Genomic DNA, 19,537 nt, shown 5'->3' with positions numbered 1-19,537 from the left:
AGGGGGCATGGTCACGAGTGACGTCATCTGTCACGTGATCTATGACTGACAGTGAATCAGCATACAGGAAGTGTGTTGTTGGTCCAGCTCTGGTCCAGATCGATCCGACTTGCTCTACTCGTATCTCTAAGATACTATACAGGGTGTTTCAAAACAACCCCCACAACGTATGAGAGATGATTTCTGACACCAAGATAAAACAAAAAGTATAGACGAACCTGGGTGCACAAATGCTTCGTTTCGGAGTTACAGGCTGCCGAAATATGAAAAAAGGAAATTTAAAGGTCCAAAACTGTGGGGCCTACCGTAGTCGGGTCAAGACTTCCCTTAGGAACTAATATGTGCTATATCAGAAAATACGTGTTTCACAATCCTACGGTACTCAAGCAATAATTTTTATATAGGGTGTTTTTGTACGGTCATATAATTTGTACTCATCAACTACTTCTATAAAAGTTGTTGCGGAAGTATTGCAGGATTCTCAAACATGTATTTTTGGATAGGGCACATACTAGTTCCTAAGTGATGTCTTGACACGACTACGGTAGGTTCGGGTTATAGTTTTAGAACTATAGATCTTAAAGTTCATTTTTTCATGTTTCCGGCACCCTCTAACTCCGAAAGGAAGCATTTGTGCATCCAGGTTCGTCTATACTTTTTGTCTTATCTTTGTGTCAGTAATCACCTCCCAAACGTTGTTGGTGTTATTTGGAAACATCCTGTATGATTATTTATACAAATTTGAATAGAAAGTAGTTACATAATAATAATTTTAAAATACATTGATAGTTGTTTTTACGGAATATTCATATTATTTTACCATAATTTCTCCCTGTTCCTTGAATGATAATTAGAAACCAGAAGAATGTGTTAGTTAAGAAGCAATTAATTGATCTTCTTAACTGTTCCGTGATAACCATATTATGGCAGGTGGCTAAACAAGTTTTTTTTTTGTAGAAAGAATATACTTTTATATTCTCAAATCGTAAAATATAATCTTTTTTAACAAACATATCCACTTGTATAGCTATATCCCTTTACAGGGATCAAGTTATCAGAATAGTTTAGTTGTCAGTTAATCGACTATGTTTTCATTTCTTTTTATGCCTCTCTCTCTTTAGGGAAAATAAAGACAGAAGGACGGAAACGTATTTTAGGTCTTTTGGCTGCTGATAAAACAGCAATTTATACCGAAGTACTTTTAGATGTTTTTGTCCAGAAGTACGAAGAAATAGAGAAAAATAGGCAGGCGTAAAAAACGAAAAGAAATAAGTGTTGTCTTTTTTCTCTGTCCCTCTTTTCCAGCCACAAGCAGCGTTTCGTGAAATCAGTGTTCTCCAACAGTTCATCTTCATTTCCTTTTGTTCATTCTTTCTTGTTTGTGGTCGACGCAATCCGTCTGGTGAATTTCGCCTTCAATTTTGATTTCTGTCCGTCTTACACTCCTTTTTAACCATTGTTTTCGTGTTAGTTGTAGGACGTTCTACTACTCTTACCACTCTAGAGTTTTCTTTCTTTCTTTTTTATCTCTTTCTATGTGGATACGTGGAAGGTATTTTCATGTTTACATCCTATAAAAATCAATTCAATGTCAAAATAAATTTTGGACTTGCCGTCAAGATAAGCATAGTAATATGTTTGTTCTTCGATTTTTTTCTAAAACGGGTGAATTGGGGGGGGGGGTGAATGATGGAAGAGTTTACGATCACTTTGTCGTACCCATTACAATAGAAACTCAAATAAGGTTTGAGGGTAGTTTCCTATTTGACTGGAGCTCCTTTCGTGGCTAAGTGGTTAGCGTACGCGCCTTTCGCATGGAGTTCTGCGTTCGATTTCTGGCGCGAGCTTATGTGGTTCGGATTCCAGTTAATCACTAGGTCTCGTCTTATATAGCCTCGCTGCTGAAAGGAACGTTACACTCGAAATCAACAACTTCTATTTGATTACTAAGTTCCTACTCTTCTAATTCGAACGTCCAAAGCACAACGTCCAATTATCAAAGTTGTGATAAAAAAAAAAAACAGAAATGTGTACTGTCCACTTAAATAGTTGAAAAAGTTAACGTTGTTTCTTATATTATAAGAGTCATTTATAACATCTGGACATGAATCATTTAAGCTCTGAAAGAAGCTTCAGAAAAGGAACTTAAGTGTGAAATATGTCCACAATGATCAAAAAACAAACACACAAACAAACAAACAAAAAGGACTTGATTCCATTGAACACTGAAGTATCGATATGATAGATTTTCACAAGTACGATCTACTTATTGATTTTATTTTGGATAGGGTTTGAAAAAAAATCTGCAACTTTTAAAACGTAACCCTTGTATTATAGGGAGCTAGCTTGTTTACCAGCGGGGGCTGAGGCAGAGGGGAAAGATTTCAACATTTTTTCTGCTTGATTTTTGCGACACTCCGTTACGCTCCTTCTACATATATGTCAGCATTGCCAGGGGTAGAAAATTGTCGCGTGAATGTCATTCTGAAGAGAGTGTGAGTTGGTTATTTGTTGAGTGCTGTTGTAGTTGCGGTTTTGTTGTTTATTATTCATATGACAATGGCTTCACAGCGTAAGAGGGCAAACTGTACACAGCGAAGCTAGAGAAGTAATGCTAGACCGCTCCGCCACGCTGGTGGTTATAAAATATAGAAGGTGAGTAATATACAAAATGTACCCAAATACGGTAACTGCTTATGCAAATTTGTAAATGACGAGTTTTTAAAAAATATATCTTTCGATAGGGATTGCATAATTTGCATAAACTCTTTGAATTAAGTGAGTATTAGGTGATTTTTTGACAACGCATTGGCAACCCTGCCAAGGACCGTCGAGTGACAATTTCTTGGTGACGGGGCTGGGGCACCTGTCAATCAAATCTGAATTCCTCAGCCTCGCATTAGAGCCAGCTCCCTATTATACATGAGATAATCCCAATGTACTAAAGAGTAGTATTTAATGCTGAAAATCGAACAAGCACTTTTAGATTAAAGAAGCTATACCATCAATTTCTTTCTGTCTCACTAAGGATGTAAACAATTTCTCAGAAAAACTTTTTGGTCCGAAAGAGCCCTTGGTCCAATAGAGTGGGTAAAATCCTGACCCTAGATTTTATGTTATTTCTGTTTTATGAACCACTTCTGACATGTTTAATTGCATTAGTAAGCTAATGCAATATTTGCATGGATTAGGAGCAAGCAACACCTACATTAAATTTTATGACTACCTAAAGGCCCATAATACCGAAAATATCTGAAAATTTCTGCAAATTAAGTGTAAACAATAAGCATTTGTTTTGCTTTTCAAGACAAACGTGTGACATTATGAAAGCAACACTAAGCGCTGAACTTAGTGATGATTTCAGGATATGGTCCGGTGATAGGGTGGCGAAATTCTCTAGAGCCACGTCTCGGTTCGTTCTCAATCTGTACATAGTAGTTTCACGGTACTACCTTTCCCCTCCAGTGCATTGAAAGTCCCTCCTGGACGAAATCTTAAATCGTCACTGGCTGTATGTATCAATTGAGGCGCCAAGTATCAAAAGCCGCCATTTTTTTTTACCGAATTGAGTTATATGTCGCTTGTTATACGTATGTTTGATCATAGGGAATTCCATGGAAACAGAATTTTGTTTAAAAGCTTAATATTTCATACTAAAAAACTAGTTCAAATAAAGGACTTCGTACGCTTGTATATGGGGCTTCATTGCACGTTTAGCGAGATAACTCGAAACTATGCGAAATGGATGTGGCGGATTTTGATACTAGACTCCTCAATTATCAATTTTAATCAAACATTCGTGCTGTCAACATGATAATTTCAATATACCATTTGTCGCTACTACAATATGTAGGCCTACTTCATATAATGCTTCATTCCGTATAAATGCTTCATTTATACTAACGATTATTATTATTATTTTTTTTTTTTTTTTTTTGTTCGTTACGGGAACCAAGGAACGTATGTTTAACGATAGCTTACGAATAAAAGTTATTAATATATCTAACTAAATAACTCTATGAAATGAACTCCTCCGTGGCTAAGCGGTTAGCGTACGCGCCTTTGGCGTGGGGGACCCGGGTTCGATTCCCGGCGGGAGCTCCTGTGGTTCGGATTCCACATTAATCAGTAGGTCCACGTCTCATATAACCTCGCTGCTGAAAGGGACGCTAAACTAAAATCAATTCAACTCAACAACTCTATGAAACCTGTAAGTTTAACGCTGCATTCACGAAAGCTCTTCATTGACTTCTATCCTTAGCCAATTGGATCCTGTTTCTACTTTGTATTCCTATTTCTGTGAAATCCTTTTAGGTGTGTTGAATATTTGATCATTTATTTGGTGTAAATACTAGGACTGTAAATTATTTAACTAGCTATCTCGAATAAATTTTACATTATCGAGAGAAACGGTTGTCATATTTGAAATCAGCGTAACTTTTTTTATATACATAAAAATCAGCTAATAAAGTTTTTGGGCCAGAATTTTAACGTTGAAAACCAGTGTTATTATTGCACGCTTAAATGTCATAGAAGTAATATTAGATTTAATGCTTTATTATGACAGCACTATGAAGATCTCTTAGAACAAAGAATGATAAATTCTAAAAATTATGAAAAGTAAAATTTTCACAACAATTATAAATAAGAGACATCAATAATGTGGGAGCGTACATTAACATTTATATAATTATTTAAAACAATTACAAGTTATATACATATCGTGGACTTTAGTCTGCACCTTTCAAAGACAAAAATCTTACTTGAGGTAATGAAAGAAAGGATATAATTGTTACTAAGTAAGATAAACTGAGATCACAAGTCTGTAAGTATTGTAATTTTGAAGGAGTTAGATATACTCGTATTTATATAATTAGGTAAAGGGCATTAAACACGTATACCCCAGTATCAACTATAGTTGGAGATGTAATTTTTATAACATTAGGATTTATGGTGGATTATTTCTAGTTCATAAACAATAGGGTTACGATTAGTTATGAGATCACATTTCAAAGAATTATTACACTTATTCTGCATCTACATATTTGATATTATCTCCTAACTTCATGATAAGTAATTGTGCCCAAATCAACAAAATTACAACAGCAACGATTCAATTCAAGCGAATAAGCACTGTGATTGCGACATCAAAATCAAGACTTGTAAAAAAGCACTATCTGAAACATTACAAAATTTACATTCATCTTCTAAAAATGTCAGAGGAAATAAAAAAAATGCAATTTTCTGTTTTGTAACTCAATATTGCGACGTGAATTATTTTCCCCATGGGAAACATAAATTAGTTATAAAGCTCTCATTTCATAAAGCGTAGTTCTTTTTGTCAATAACGGGACCATGTTTTCTGTGATTATATAGAACTATGTATGAAGTATTCTATACCTATGCCCATAAACACACACACACACACACACATATATATATATATATATATATATATATATATATATATATATATATATATATATATATATATATATATATATATGTGGGGGAGGGTCTGTGTGTGTGTGTGTGTGTGTGTACATGTGTGTAACGCAACGAATTATATATAGAGCCCCTTTCCTTTCGTTTCTATATCACTTCTACATATAAAACTCTGCTGTTAAGCGTGTAGAGTTTAATTAGCACAATTGAACGAAAGTGTGTGAAACCTCCAAATCTTGCTTCTCCCATTTGTCACAAACTATGAGATACGTTTGTTGACTTTCTCATTACAATGGCAGTTTTTAGATATTTCATAGAGGAGCAAAGTCTGTGTTCATTCCTACAAAAGTTCTCTATTCCTATATACACAATTACATCCTGCGGTATAGAAGGTTTACATCGTTATGAAACGTATGACTAGAGTACTGGACTCGCATATAAAAAGTAAAGGAAACACAGTACTGCAACGAAATATGAGTATATGAAAGGTACTCAAATAGTAATTATCAAGAAAAAGGTAAAGTAATTGAATTACGTGGAATGTTTTTTATTATTATTTTCATTCCTCGCAATTGACAGGGAATACAGTTTGGAATGCAAGATTTAGGGAAACAATTATGACAAATCATTTTAAGCCTGATCCTTCTTCTGGAATTCTTCTTACACAAGTTGAATGTTCTACGAGGCTAAAGAAGACGTAGAACGAAGGAAGTAGGAAGATACGGGAAAACCCCGAGAAAAACAGCACACGCTGTTTATCCACCACAAAGGCCATTTGGTGCGAGATGGAATCCAACGAGAGACCTTACGCACCCCAGGTAAGCGCTCTAACACTGATTCACTGCCAAGGACGCCAATCCTGGGGGGCCATGGGGGCCATGGCCCCTCAAAGCTCACGTGGGCCCCCATGTATTTTGATGAATATATATTTTATGTGTATTTTTTATGAATGGCCCCTCCAAAGTTACAGAGAAATCGGCGTCCTTGCTCACTGCTGTCTTTATTTCTTCTGAAAGTATTTTTTGTACTTATATCAGCAGATCATATGGTTTGATATATAGATTTGCAAGGTAGTTTTCAAATGTAAACAAGAATATATACTTTTACTTTGGTTAATTTCTGTTGTAAGGTATAATCATGTGTACAACATAATTTATATAATTTGCGTAAAAAAAAAATAGTTGTCCTTTGTAGAACATGTAAGTATTACACTTTGCACATTCACAAAAAAATACATAGTTAAATGTTTATTAAATATCTTGATGTTTATTTGTTCAGTAAACATTTGTATTATTTAATTAAATCTTTGGAGTTAACAATATATGAAGCAGCTACAGAATGAGTATAATAGATAATAAATATACATTAAAATATACAAGTAACAATGAATGAAATATGTTATCTTAGTTTCAACAAGGTAAATTATCTAAATTTCTGTGTATTGGAAATTGTAAAATTTTGTGAGCAGGGAAAAGACAAGAGAGCAATGAAAATGAAGTTGAAATACAAATGTTTTATAGAATGATGGTAGAATAAAAACATCACTAATCTTCATATTTTTATGCACAATCATAGTAAATTCTTCTTATTCTTATTGACATATAGAATACAGACGTCATAAGAAGTGGTAATTTCAGATTTCTTCTTGGGGGAATTTCAATACAAAGTGGTGAAAGGTAGTACTGTAACAACAATGGAAATTCCTATTGAGAGCAACTAGAGATATGGTCCCGGGGAAGGATCGAAATCCTCTGAAATCATCATTATTCGTACTCCAGTTTGGAGTCTATAAACAGTCTATTTGACTGTTTGGTTAAACATGAACATGACTATTTGGTTCGTGTTGAAATGACAAATTTCTAAGTAGTTTTATAGACTTATAACTTTTAATTTGACATATTCAGTGGAGGAAAAATTTCAATTTTAACGTTTCACGTCATCAGACTCAGGTGTGAGTGTGTTTACGTGACGACATAGTTGGATTTTTTTTTTTTATGAAAAGACAATCACTATCAGAATAGTGTTTTCAGTTTTGGACTTTTCTACTTATATTTATCAAGAGATTCAAAATCATTTTTGAGTCTTGATGTCGTAGTTGATAAGGTGTCTATGTACCAGTCACACGGTCCGGGTTCTGTTCCCGGTTTGGGAAGGATTTCGTTCCAGCGTCGTTAAAATACTCTTAAAGGTTCACTCAGACTGTGAAATGATTACCTGGAGAAATCCGGAAGGCATCTGATAACGGGCATGGTGCTGATTTGATCGAAATTTGTGTGAAACTGTGCGTATTCATGGATTGTTCGGTTGCTATCTACCTCAGCGATTTACATTACAATTACAGTAATTTTCATATCATTCTTTCTTTTGATGTGTAAAAAGACATTTCCTAATTTTCCCCAGAGACTAGAATAAAGGACCATTCACTGTAAAGTCAATTTACGGTGTTCTTACAACAGAGAATAACAAAGTTGAACAATATGTTACTTGGACTGGAAGATACAAGGTATTTCCTAATATTGTTGTCTGTTAAGCAAGTAGCATTTCCAATCTCTTTTAATATGTCAATGTACATTTAATATATCAAAAACGTATAAAGATTCAATTGTTTCTTAGTAACTTTTCATACAGCCAGTTTACCACAAAGCACCCCCCACAGCAGTGGAAATATTTTATATTTTCTTTGTTAGTTTCTCTCAGAAAGCAGAGAATCTAGTTCGTTCTAAAGTTTTTATCAAGCAAGATACGCCTGGCTGTAGCTCTTCAATAATACGATGTAAAGACTATATTAATAATCTATATTTACCATATATAAAGTACCGCTGTAAATATTGAGCTGAAATATTAATATAAAATTGTACGTGCCACATGCATTAGTTATTCGGCAATGTACATAACTTGTTTTGTGAAAAGTTAAAACATGTAATATTTTCACGAATTTTAGTTGTGATTGCAAGAAACATCGTTACATCTGCAAGGAAGATTACATATAAATTGAATCTACTTTTTTCTAAATCACTCTTATTTACCAGTGCATAAGTAAAATTACTTTTGTAATAATATACATAAATGCCAATGTCGAAAATTAGTGCAAGTGAAAGATACATTGATATTGATATATTTTTAAATCTACAAGTATGTGAGAAAAATGTGACGTAATAAGGTATGAGATAGTTCTCATAAATAAAGATATGAAGTGAAAATAATAAATAATATCCAAATTTTGCATCTGTACAAGTGTAACTACTGTGTGGTCAGTGGTTATATAGTGTTTCTTAAGAGCAAAGTAAGACGAGACTCACAAGTAAGGTTAATGTTTGATTTAGTGAACATGCTTAGATTCATGCCTTTTCATATTACATTTAGTGAGCATGCTTAGATTCATTATTGTTAATGTTTCATTTAGTGAACATGCTTAGATTCATGCCCTGTTAGTGTTTGATTTAGTGAACATGCTTAGATTCATGTCCTGTTAATGTTTGATTTAGTGAACATGCTTAGATTCATGCCTTTTCATATTACATTTAGTGAGCATGCTTAGATTCATGATCTGTTAATGTTTCATTTAGTGAACATGTTTAGATTCATGCCCTGTTAGTGTTTGATTTAGTGAACATGCTTAGATTCATGCCCTGTTAATGTTTGATTTAGTAAACATGCTTAGATTCATAACCTGTTAACACATTCGAGTCGGAGGCCCTCTTTGCGTGGTTTCTCCCTCAGGACGGCGGTTTTACCATGTTTTTTGGGATTTTGTAAACAATCTACTACAAAGAATACAATTAAAAGATCTTTCATTTCTCAGCATATATACTTAGGACTATTTAATACACAAATCTCAAATCATTTGTTCATTTCTATATATTTTTATTTATTTGTTATAAATGAGCCGTTTTGCAGTTTTAAAAAAAGTCCGACGAACAATACAATTGAATACTGAGGTACATATAATAACCTTTACAAGCAGTTACATCGTTGATAATGAAATACAAGAACCTTACAGAGTGATTGGATATCATGAAATTGCAAAATATTAGTTTACACTAAGAATTTAGTGCAAGGCTGGTTTGTGCTGCAAATCAATCAAACCGATAAAACCAAGGTATAGAAGTTATGTATGTTGATGACTCATTCACAGCTGCTTCGGTTGAAGCACAATTGACAAATTCGCGCGGAAACAGTCTCTCATTCTGGACTGGTCGCATTGTCGAATTTTTTTACAAGTACTTGAGGCATCACAAAGTATAAATGAGAAGCCGAAACCTACCTACGGACATGCGTTTGCCATTCAAAGTAACGAAACCTTGGGCCCGCCGGGTAGGCGGGCTCCGTCCACTGAACAAGAAAACATAGCCCGCCTACGTGGCGGGCTCCGTCTCGAATGTGTTAATGTTTGATTTAGTGAACATGCTTAGATCCGTTCCCTGCTAAGGCGTTTTATGCACAATCTTATTCAGAGAAACCTGGCTACGCACCTCTCTGTACAGCCGTACATTCATACCTACAGTTGAAATTCAAACAAACAAATGTGTATTTTCTTAGACAAATTTAGAGTAGATCTTTATTTAGAATCTAAATATTAGAATATCCTATGTACGGTTACCAGAATATCTCCTCCTAAGTCAAGGTAGTTGGCCAATACAATGTGAACAAGACTGTACGCAATATTTGCAGTAAAAGGATAACGTTTAATGGATACAATACAATGATAATTTATTCATAGTCTGTACACAACATCTTTATACTTTCATCTCGAATGATGTAGTTAGTAATTAGTTATTTTCATCCCAGTGCTCTGTCCACAGATCGAACTTGGAACTTTACAGTTAACTGGTGGAACACTGACGTACCAATCAGCCACTAGCGGTTACAGAACTTAACTCTAAATTGTCCTTGAGCCTTCATTTGCTGCCCAAATAGGCTCGCTGAAATGATAGTTTCGTGTGCAGAAAGTTAATAAATATTTGAATACTAAATACTGAAATAATGCTTTCAGAATTTGATTTGAGAAATTGAACAAATATGTTGATATTTTGATATTTATGTAGGTATTCCAAATATATTGGTTTCGTAATACTTTAACATTTTAACTCATTCATAGAAATAAGGAAGAGTCATCATTATTTGATTAGTCTCAAATACAGTGAAAAAGAAGAGGAAGATAAATTAAACTCTCGGAACTAAATTGGTATTATTAACAACTAAAGATTCTATAAATTAACCCAATTAACTAGAAGGATTCAATTTGAATTTAAAGTGTTGTTGCTTATTTCCTGTAGAGTCTGTTTGTGACAAGTAGGTCAACGTTTGATATTGTGTAATCGTTTTCTTTCTTTCTTCCTATTCCCTAATGAGTGCTTCATTGAAGATAGATATAATTAGACTCTTGTGATAATGGCTACAAGGGAGTCATCAGACTTCTTGGATGAAATTGGTGGCAATTTCTCACAACATTTCTCATCTGTGTTACTACATACTCTCTGTTTCCCTTTCTGGTCTCGTTTGTTTCCTTTAAACATAGAAGCGGTCATCTGACACAGAACAAACTGCACTATATATTCCCTTTGTTTTAAAGGTGATACTCTCCTTTGTTCACAGTCAAATCCAAATATTTTAAGAGCATTATTAAGCAACTAACTGCACTTGAAACAACATATACGAGAAGAAGAAATTACAGCTTTAAATCTTCTGACGGGGAATTATATTTTGTTTACTAAACTTTTTCTAGAATGCGGTTGCATAGCCGTGCACTGAAAAAACTTTGAATGGGATATTGGAAGGAATCTAGTTGTAAAGAAATCAGCTACATTAAATAAAGAAGATCTGCGATACATATTAGTGAATTATGCTTATCCAATGGGTAGAATGAAAAGAAGCCGGAAAATTTCGAGAAAACTGGTGGATGTCACTTTATTCATAACAAGAAATCAACATGTCTTACGATTCAATGAGAGGTGACCCATATATCAATAGATCATCATCTCTTCTCCAAACAATTTTGGTGAAAAGCAGCCGAATCTTACATTTTAAAAAACAAACATAAATACATGAAAGTGGTGGCGCGGATGGAATATGCCTAGTAAAACACAGTTGGGATAACCAACTGCGGGATCCAAACTCGCTTCTTCTCGATTGCTTAGTGAAAAAAAATAACACTCATCTTCAATATGTTCTCTAATTTTCTATTTTGTTTCTTGAGCTTTAGACCCATTTCAATACTGATTGTGTATCACATGTAGTTCTACAGTTTAATGTGTTAACCACAATCGAGAATGATCTCTAATCTATTCTTATTTGATTGGAACATGATTAAGTATATATCTTGAACAACCACACATATCCCCTTGCTTACTCGTCAATTTCATAAACGTCACAATTCTTTTTTCTTGAAACTATCGGTGGGCACTGTGGCTCAGTGGTAAAGACCTTACCTTTGGTGCGTGGAGTGTCTGGTTCGATCCTCGGCGAAATAAGTTTGCGGTGGACAACATCATGTCCATGAATTTTCTCAAGGCACTGCCATTTCCTCCCACTTTCTTATTTAATCTTATTTAATCAAATATTTCTTCTTTCATCATTATTCACTTGTCTTAATCATCGTCTCCCTTAGCCTAAAGAGCATATCGTGGAACGTTAACCTGAAATATGCCAAATATGCCATTTTATTGAAACTACCTCACAAAGTCATCTAAAGGGAGGGAGCTCGTGTTGTCCAGGTTTATATTAAAGCGAAGGTCAATATCTTCGACAGCCTTGGTGCTGCAAGGACGCTAAACTACTCTGATCCAATCATGCAACCAACCAAAATCATCTAAGAAAATATGGTATCCTCTGATTTTCCTTTAGTAAATGATGCAAATTTGAACTAATTCTGAGAGCACCGTTACTTTGTGATAGAGTAGTCGGCTCTTATGTAAGGATTGTTGCACGATTTCATGCCATTTGAATATATAGTAGGAATGTCCGTTCGTTTGGTTTCTCGGTTGATTGATTTGTAGTTTCAGCACCTTGTCTGTATCAGACGTGTATCTACAGCTTAATGTAGGATGTGAACCATCCACACCAAAGGGGCATACACTAAATATATAATCACAATGGAGTCATTGGGTTTCTTGGCCTTATTAAACTTCTTTCTTCCTCATTAACATTTCAACAAGGATGCTGTTATCATTCACTTTTATTAATCATATCTTTGCATTGATCAAAAACAGTCATTTCTATCTGAATGTTCTGTGATGTACAATTTGCTGCTCCACTTGGAATAAACTATACGGAGGAAGGAAGAAGCTGATGTTTAACTTGACGATAATGAAGGATAGCGGTGACTGGTGAAGAAGACTCGATTGTTTTCCACGCATACTATTTATAGATTCATTACTACGAATACATACAATACTAATACCAACACTTGTTTATTCCGTTCTTACATCTCATCTACTTTCCTCATTTGTTTAACATGTTTCCCATAGTGATTTTGTTTAACTACATCAGTTGGAAATCACTGGTGTAAAGGGTACAACAGTAAGACATTACTTAAACTATTTCATTCTACGAGGGCTGCTATATATATTTCTGGCCTAATAATGAAAATACGAATATTTATCAACGAAAATGGTTTTATTGTTTTTCAAAATATTCTCCATCAAGATTTATACACTTTTGCATGCGCTCAAACCAATTTTCGAAGCACTTTTTCCACTCCGATTGAGACACCTCCAAAACATGGTTTTTGAATGCTTCAACAGCATTTTCTGGCGACGAAAATCGTTGACCACGCATTTTTTTCTTGATGTGTGGGAATAAAAAGAAGTCATTGGGTGCCAAGTCAGGGCTGTACGGCGGATGACCCATCACTTCGACGTTTTGGCCGGTCAAAAATGCGCTGGTTTGAGCCGATGTGTGAGAGCTCGCATTGTCATGGTGCACAATGATTCGTCTTCTCTTGTTCATTTTTCGAATTTCTCCGAAGACTTCAGGCAAACAAATGGTGGTGTACCACTCAGAATTGACCGTCCTACGTTCCTCAAGCGGAACAGTCGCCACATGACCAGTTATGCCGAAGAAACAGGCGACCATTTGCTTCGAAGTGCTTCTTCCACGAACAACTTTCGTTGGATTTGGCTCGTCTTGGAAGACCCACACGGTCGATTGCTGTTTTGTTTCGGGCTCATACGCATAGATCCATGATTCGTCACCTGTGACGATCTTATAAACGTCTTTTGAAGCACCGCGATCGTATTTTTTCAGCATTTCTTTACACCAATCCACACGAGCTTTCTTTTGAGCGATTGTCAAATTGTGCGGGATCCAACGAGAACAAACCTTTTTTACGGCCAGGTGTTCATGCAATATCGAATGTATGCTGGTGGAAGAAATGCCTAGGCATGCCTCTATCTCACGGTAAGTCACATGACGGTCTTGCATTATCAGTTCACGTACGGCATCGATGTTTTCTGGCACAACGGCTGTTTTTGGACGACCTTCACGGAATTCGTCTTTGAGCGAGCGTCGGCCACGATTGAATTCGTTGTACCAGTTTTTCACAGTGCTATAGGATGGTGCTTCGTCGCCATACAAAGATTTAAGTTCATCGATGCACTCTTGTCGTGATAATCCACGTCGAAAGTTGTGAAAAATGATCGCACGAAAATGTTCACGAGTTAATTCCATTTTTTTGCCAAGTTGATTTCTTCAAGTACCTGTAAAAGAAAAAAAAATTGTCGTAAGTCAAAAAGTTCTGAGTACATTTATGCTACAAAATGTCAAACTTTCCAATGGAAATGTCAGATTGCACCTGGCAACACTTAGTGTTGCCTAGGCCAGAAATATATATAGCAACCCTCGTACTTATCTGTATGTTATCTAATTCTATTTTCAGAGGTTCCGAGGATAAAGTAACACACTAAGTCATTAAAAATATAGGACGAACCAATTTAAATACAAACTCTTGGTAAAGACAGTATAGAGGATCATGTGAAACATTTTAACGTTTGGGTAGCCACCGTTAGTCACCCTTACCCGTTAAGATGTTAACGGATTAACTCCATCAACGAACTTGGTTGAGTTATCGTTATAGATACATGATCCAAAGAAAAAAATAAAGAAAATCGTTTACATTCATGGAATATAAATTATAAATATTCATCGTTAAAGTCGTTGTTATCAGCTATTCCGTTAATCGATTGGTTCCATTAATGAATCCAATCATCATAATAATTGCTGTAGCTATCTTTTGCAAAAACAGAATTTAAAGAAAAAATCACCTACATATATGGCATAGCCACCGTTAAAATGGTCGTTATCCGTTAAGATGTTAAATGGTTGATTTCATTATTTAATTTGACCGTAATAATCCCCCCAGCTATCTGTTACAAAAAAGATAAAAAAACAATTAAAAAATTCTCTCTTATGTACGAAATATGGTTCATAGATAGCCACTGTTAAAGTCTCCGTTATCCATTAATACATTAATTTATTAAATACAATTTGGACTATACCAAGATATTTAGCATGCATTGCGAAAAGAGAATTCAAAAATTCGTTTAACATGTGTGGGATATGTGCTATAAATAGCCACTGTTAAAGTCTCTGTTCACTTATAATCCGTTAACAGATTGTCTCCATTAGAAAACTTGGCCACGACAATTGCTCTAGCTTTCTATTACAGAGAAACAGCATTTAAAAAATCGCTTACATGTATTAGATATTTGCATTTGTTCAAGAGTTATCGTGCGCAGTAAAGGACAGATGGACGAATGGACACACTAGCAGCACAATCTTTAAAGTCTTACTGTGGATCCCAATAAACTGTGCTAAATCCGGTAAAAGAGTCACAGATAGAAGTTTCAATTTCATCCGGGAATGGTCAATTGCTGGAGCATGTTTAATTCCATCTAACGGCGCGATGTGTAACTTCAAACATTTTAGAATTACACACCTTTGTATTGACAATATAAAATAGGAGATGGATAGCCACTGTCAAAGGCACCGCTAGTAGTGAAGATCTTAACCTCATTAAAGAACTAGGCCGAGATAATAGCTCAAACTATTGCAAATAATAATAATAATAATAATAATAATAATAATAATAATAATAATAATAATAATAATAATAATAATAATAATAATAATAATAATATTGTATTTGCTCAATAGTTATCGTGCAGTCACGGATGTACTATCTATCAATAATGTAAATATACACGTGTTTTTGAGTTATCAATTGTTGTAGTGAATACATATAAGTATTACGGGTATCAAATATGAAGTTATGCGGGAAGAGGTCATGAAAGTCTGAAGTACCTCTTAAGAAGGACAGGAGTACCGATATTAGCATGAAGACGAGTTACAATATCGGATTTTCTCCCAAATTTTAGGGACAGTTCTATATAACCTACTTGGCGGATCGAAAAGTGTTTTGCACAACTTGAAAGTCTACAAGAAGTTGTGGTAACCAACTAAATTTTATTTCAAAATTATTATAAACATTGGATGAGCATCATATTTCATAGAGGAACATACGGCTAGTTGAAAGTGAATTTCAAATTACCTGCAGACAAGGGGACATATAGTATTGTAAACCTTTGGAGGAAGCAGATCGGTAGAGACAAACGATGTTACACTGGATTGAACTTCCCCCGAAAACCGTTTTATTATAAAAACTTTACTATGATACAGGATATTACAAATCTAAAGGTATGCGAAGGCCAATAGAGTCCCTAGATTTGGTAGTAGGTGATTAGATTTGTTCCAAGGCACAGTGACAGCCATCAGATAGGTATGGTTTCTGTCAGGGCTCAGTCGAAGCCAATAGGTCGCTATATGGTTTCTCTCAGTGCCCAGACGGATTCAAGAGAGTGGTAGGAGACCTCAGGGAACATGAGCAGCCAAGAAAGTGTGATAGGAATCTCTCAAGGCCCATACGCAGCCAAGAGATGTTAAGGTAGTTTTCTAGGCCCAGAGCAACCAAAAGAAGGGCAGGATTGGCGAGATCTGGCGAGATTGATACCGTCGAAGGTGCAGCGGTGTTTCTTGTATTTTATCTTCATGGATCCTCTTTGGCGGTGTTGATGTAGTTTTCTTCGAGTCACATCTTCAACGGTAACATTCTTTGTTTGCTGTGCCTGAGCATATGAATCATTGTCTTATCCAGAAGTTATTATACCTCTCGCGGGGAATGTAAAACAATGAGCCTGAGAATTGTGATTTTGAATTTAGACTGGAGTGGAGTAATCTGCTCCAGAAAGAAGCAATATAATAATAATAATGGAAGATTACAATACTGGAAAAAATACATCACTACATTGAATAGTCATAAGGCAGTGGAGATGAAGGAAAATTGAAGTGAGATTCTGACAGTTTATGCTATGTTCAATGCAGGATAAGTACCACTACATTATCTTCCGCAAGGGGGAGGCTGCATGAGGTAGTTGGTGAGTACTTCCAATTAAATGCCCGTCGCCAAACTCCCTTTATAAAAATTCTTTGGCGTGGGAGACCCGGGTTTGATTCCCGGCGGGAGCTTATGTGGTTCGTATTCCACGTTAATCAGTAGGTCCACATCTCATATAAGCTCGCTGTTGAACGGGACTTTAAACCCAAAATCAACTCAATCAATTCAACCTTTATAAAAAATGTTGCGTGAGTACTTTAGGATTCTGAAACATGTACTTTTGGATAGCACACATATTAGTTTCTAAGTGAAGTATTAATCCGACTACGGTAGGTCCCATAGTTTTGGAGCTATAAACTTTTAAAGTTCATTTTTCATGTTTTCGGCAGCCTATAACTCAGAAAACAAGCATTTCTACAAACAGGTTGGTCTATACTTTTCGTCTTATCTTGGTGTCAGGAATCACCTCCCAAACGTTATCAATGTTGTTTTGAAACACCCTGTATACGCAGGCTGGTAGGTAACTCCACCGAAAAACCCAACTGTGGGAGGCGATTTCTTATAAGAAATGAGAGAAAAAAGTTCTAATAAACATGGACCGAAAAAGTCTCCTTTCAGAGTTATGATCCATTGAAAATTCGAAAAATCACTCTTCGAAACTCCCTAACTTAGAAACTATAGGACCTATCCCAAGCGGTTTAAGAAATTACACACGAACTAGTATGTGTTCTATCTAAATATCAATATTTTACCATCCTCCGTTATCGGTGAAAGGAACTATAAAAAGGAAGTTGAAGTATAGGGATACTCCTTTAAGTACTAATGGTGCGTTCGTTTCGCTAGTATTGGTGAATTCTGAAATATGGATATTTAGATAAAGCGTATACCAGTTCCTGTGTAATTCCTTAAGCCGCTTGGGATAGGTCCTATAGTTTCTAAGCCAGGGCGTTTTGAAACGTGATATTTCGAATTTTCCGTAGTTCATAACCTCTGAAAGGAGACGTTTTTCGGCCCATGTTTATTAGGACTTTTTTCTTTCATCTCGTATAAGGAAAAGCCTTCCACAGTTTTTCGGTGAAGTTACCTACCACCCTATATATATATATATATATATATATATATATATATATATGACGTTAGGTAGTAGTAATAGATTGTATGTATTATCGTTTCGCTCTTCTTAACAGTGATACATGTATTACTAGTAAATAAAAACTTAAATCTAAAAGAACATTGACATTTTCAATACATCCATAGAATCTTATAGTGAAATATTAGTTTTACGATCATACGTAGTTTTACAAATGTTGAGTTAACAGCAACTGATTCACAGTGTTAAATTCATTATATTTTACAGTGCATGACGCTTAAATTGTAGTGCGTAAGGAGTTAATGCAGTAGACTATACATTACATAGAGTTTAATCTTTTATATGCAAGTAATGAAAAAAAAATATGTTCAACTCTACGAGTACAGCGTGATATAGTATTGGATTATAATATAGTAGAAAAGCATATACTTTTCATTCGAAACATAAAACGTTTTGTATGAACGTAAGTTTAAACCATTAAAATATATAACGATATAATGCGGCACGCCCCAAACTTTTGGACCTCGTTATAATTAAATATTCAGACTGCATTATACATTCAAATAATGTTAAATTATGTAAGAAATAGAGTACGATCATAATATATTAAAAGGTAAATGCAAGCAAAGGCAAAAGTATATTTATTTAAAATTGAAATTTATCCATTGTGTATGTATATTCACATGTGGCAGTAGCGTAGCCAGGATGTGTGTTTGGGGGGGGGGGCAAGTGCTGTTATAGGTACATATAGAAAAATTACAAACAAAAAAATATATAAACATAAATATATATAAAAAATTACAAACATCAAAGTACCAAAGTACATTGTCGGACCTCTTTGGGAGGGGCCCGGCCCCTCCGGGCCCCCCCTTCCCTACGCCACTGACATGTGGATAAATGGTCTAATATTATATCTACAAATCGCTTTACCAAATTATAGTTTTTACCCCTATTAACCAAGTAACGCCGGAACAGTGCTTGAAATTTAAAGCTTGGTTAACACAAGTAACACTGTGGGTGGTGTGCTTTGATTGGTTCAAAGTAAACGCCAATGCAGCAGTCAAGCAGTATAACTGTCAGACGTAGGTAACTCATAGAGGTCACGGTAAATCTTTCTGTAACGAAACAATTCTTTCTCCTCGAAGTCAAACGCTCGTTCCATTAGGGTGTAGGCGAGAGAAAAGTGAGAAGATTTTAAATTGGATTGTATTAATAATTTGATAATTTTCTTACGTAAAGAGAAAAGACTTAGCATTTGCCTAAGAGGTTTGAAAAACTCGCAATTGATCTTCGCACGATGGCAAAATATCTAAGATAATAATGTAATCATGGCACAGGTATTAATATAGGTTTTTCAAGATGAATTCAGCACACATTTGAAACAAGAGAGAATCTGACAATTTCAGACAAGCAGCAGATCTCACGTTCATTTTACGTCCATAGTATCTAGTCTTCCTTTTGTATGGTGTTTTTAGTTCAATTTATAGCATGTATCACACTTTTTCTCTTCCTTTTCTCCCTACATTTTCCAGAATGACCACAAAAACGACTTAATGGTAATCCCAGCATGGAAACGAGGCATCGCTAGCCATGGGCGTAAAGCTGGTCTTTTC

This window comes from Thermobia domestica, chromosome 13, assembly GCF_964235325.1.
Source record: "Thermobia domestica chromosome 13, izTheDome1.hap1.1, whole genome shotgun sequence".
NCBI classification, from domain to species: Eukaryota; Metazoa; Arthropoda; class Insecta; order Zygentoma; family Lepismatidae; genus Thermobia; species Thermobia domestica.
The sequence above is the reverse complement of the archived record's forward strand: the minus strand, read 5'-3'. Positions refer to the sequence as shown.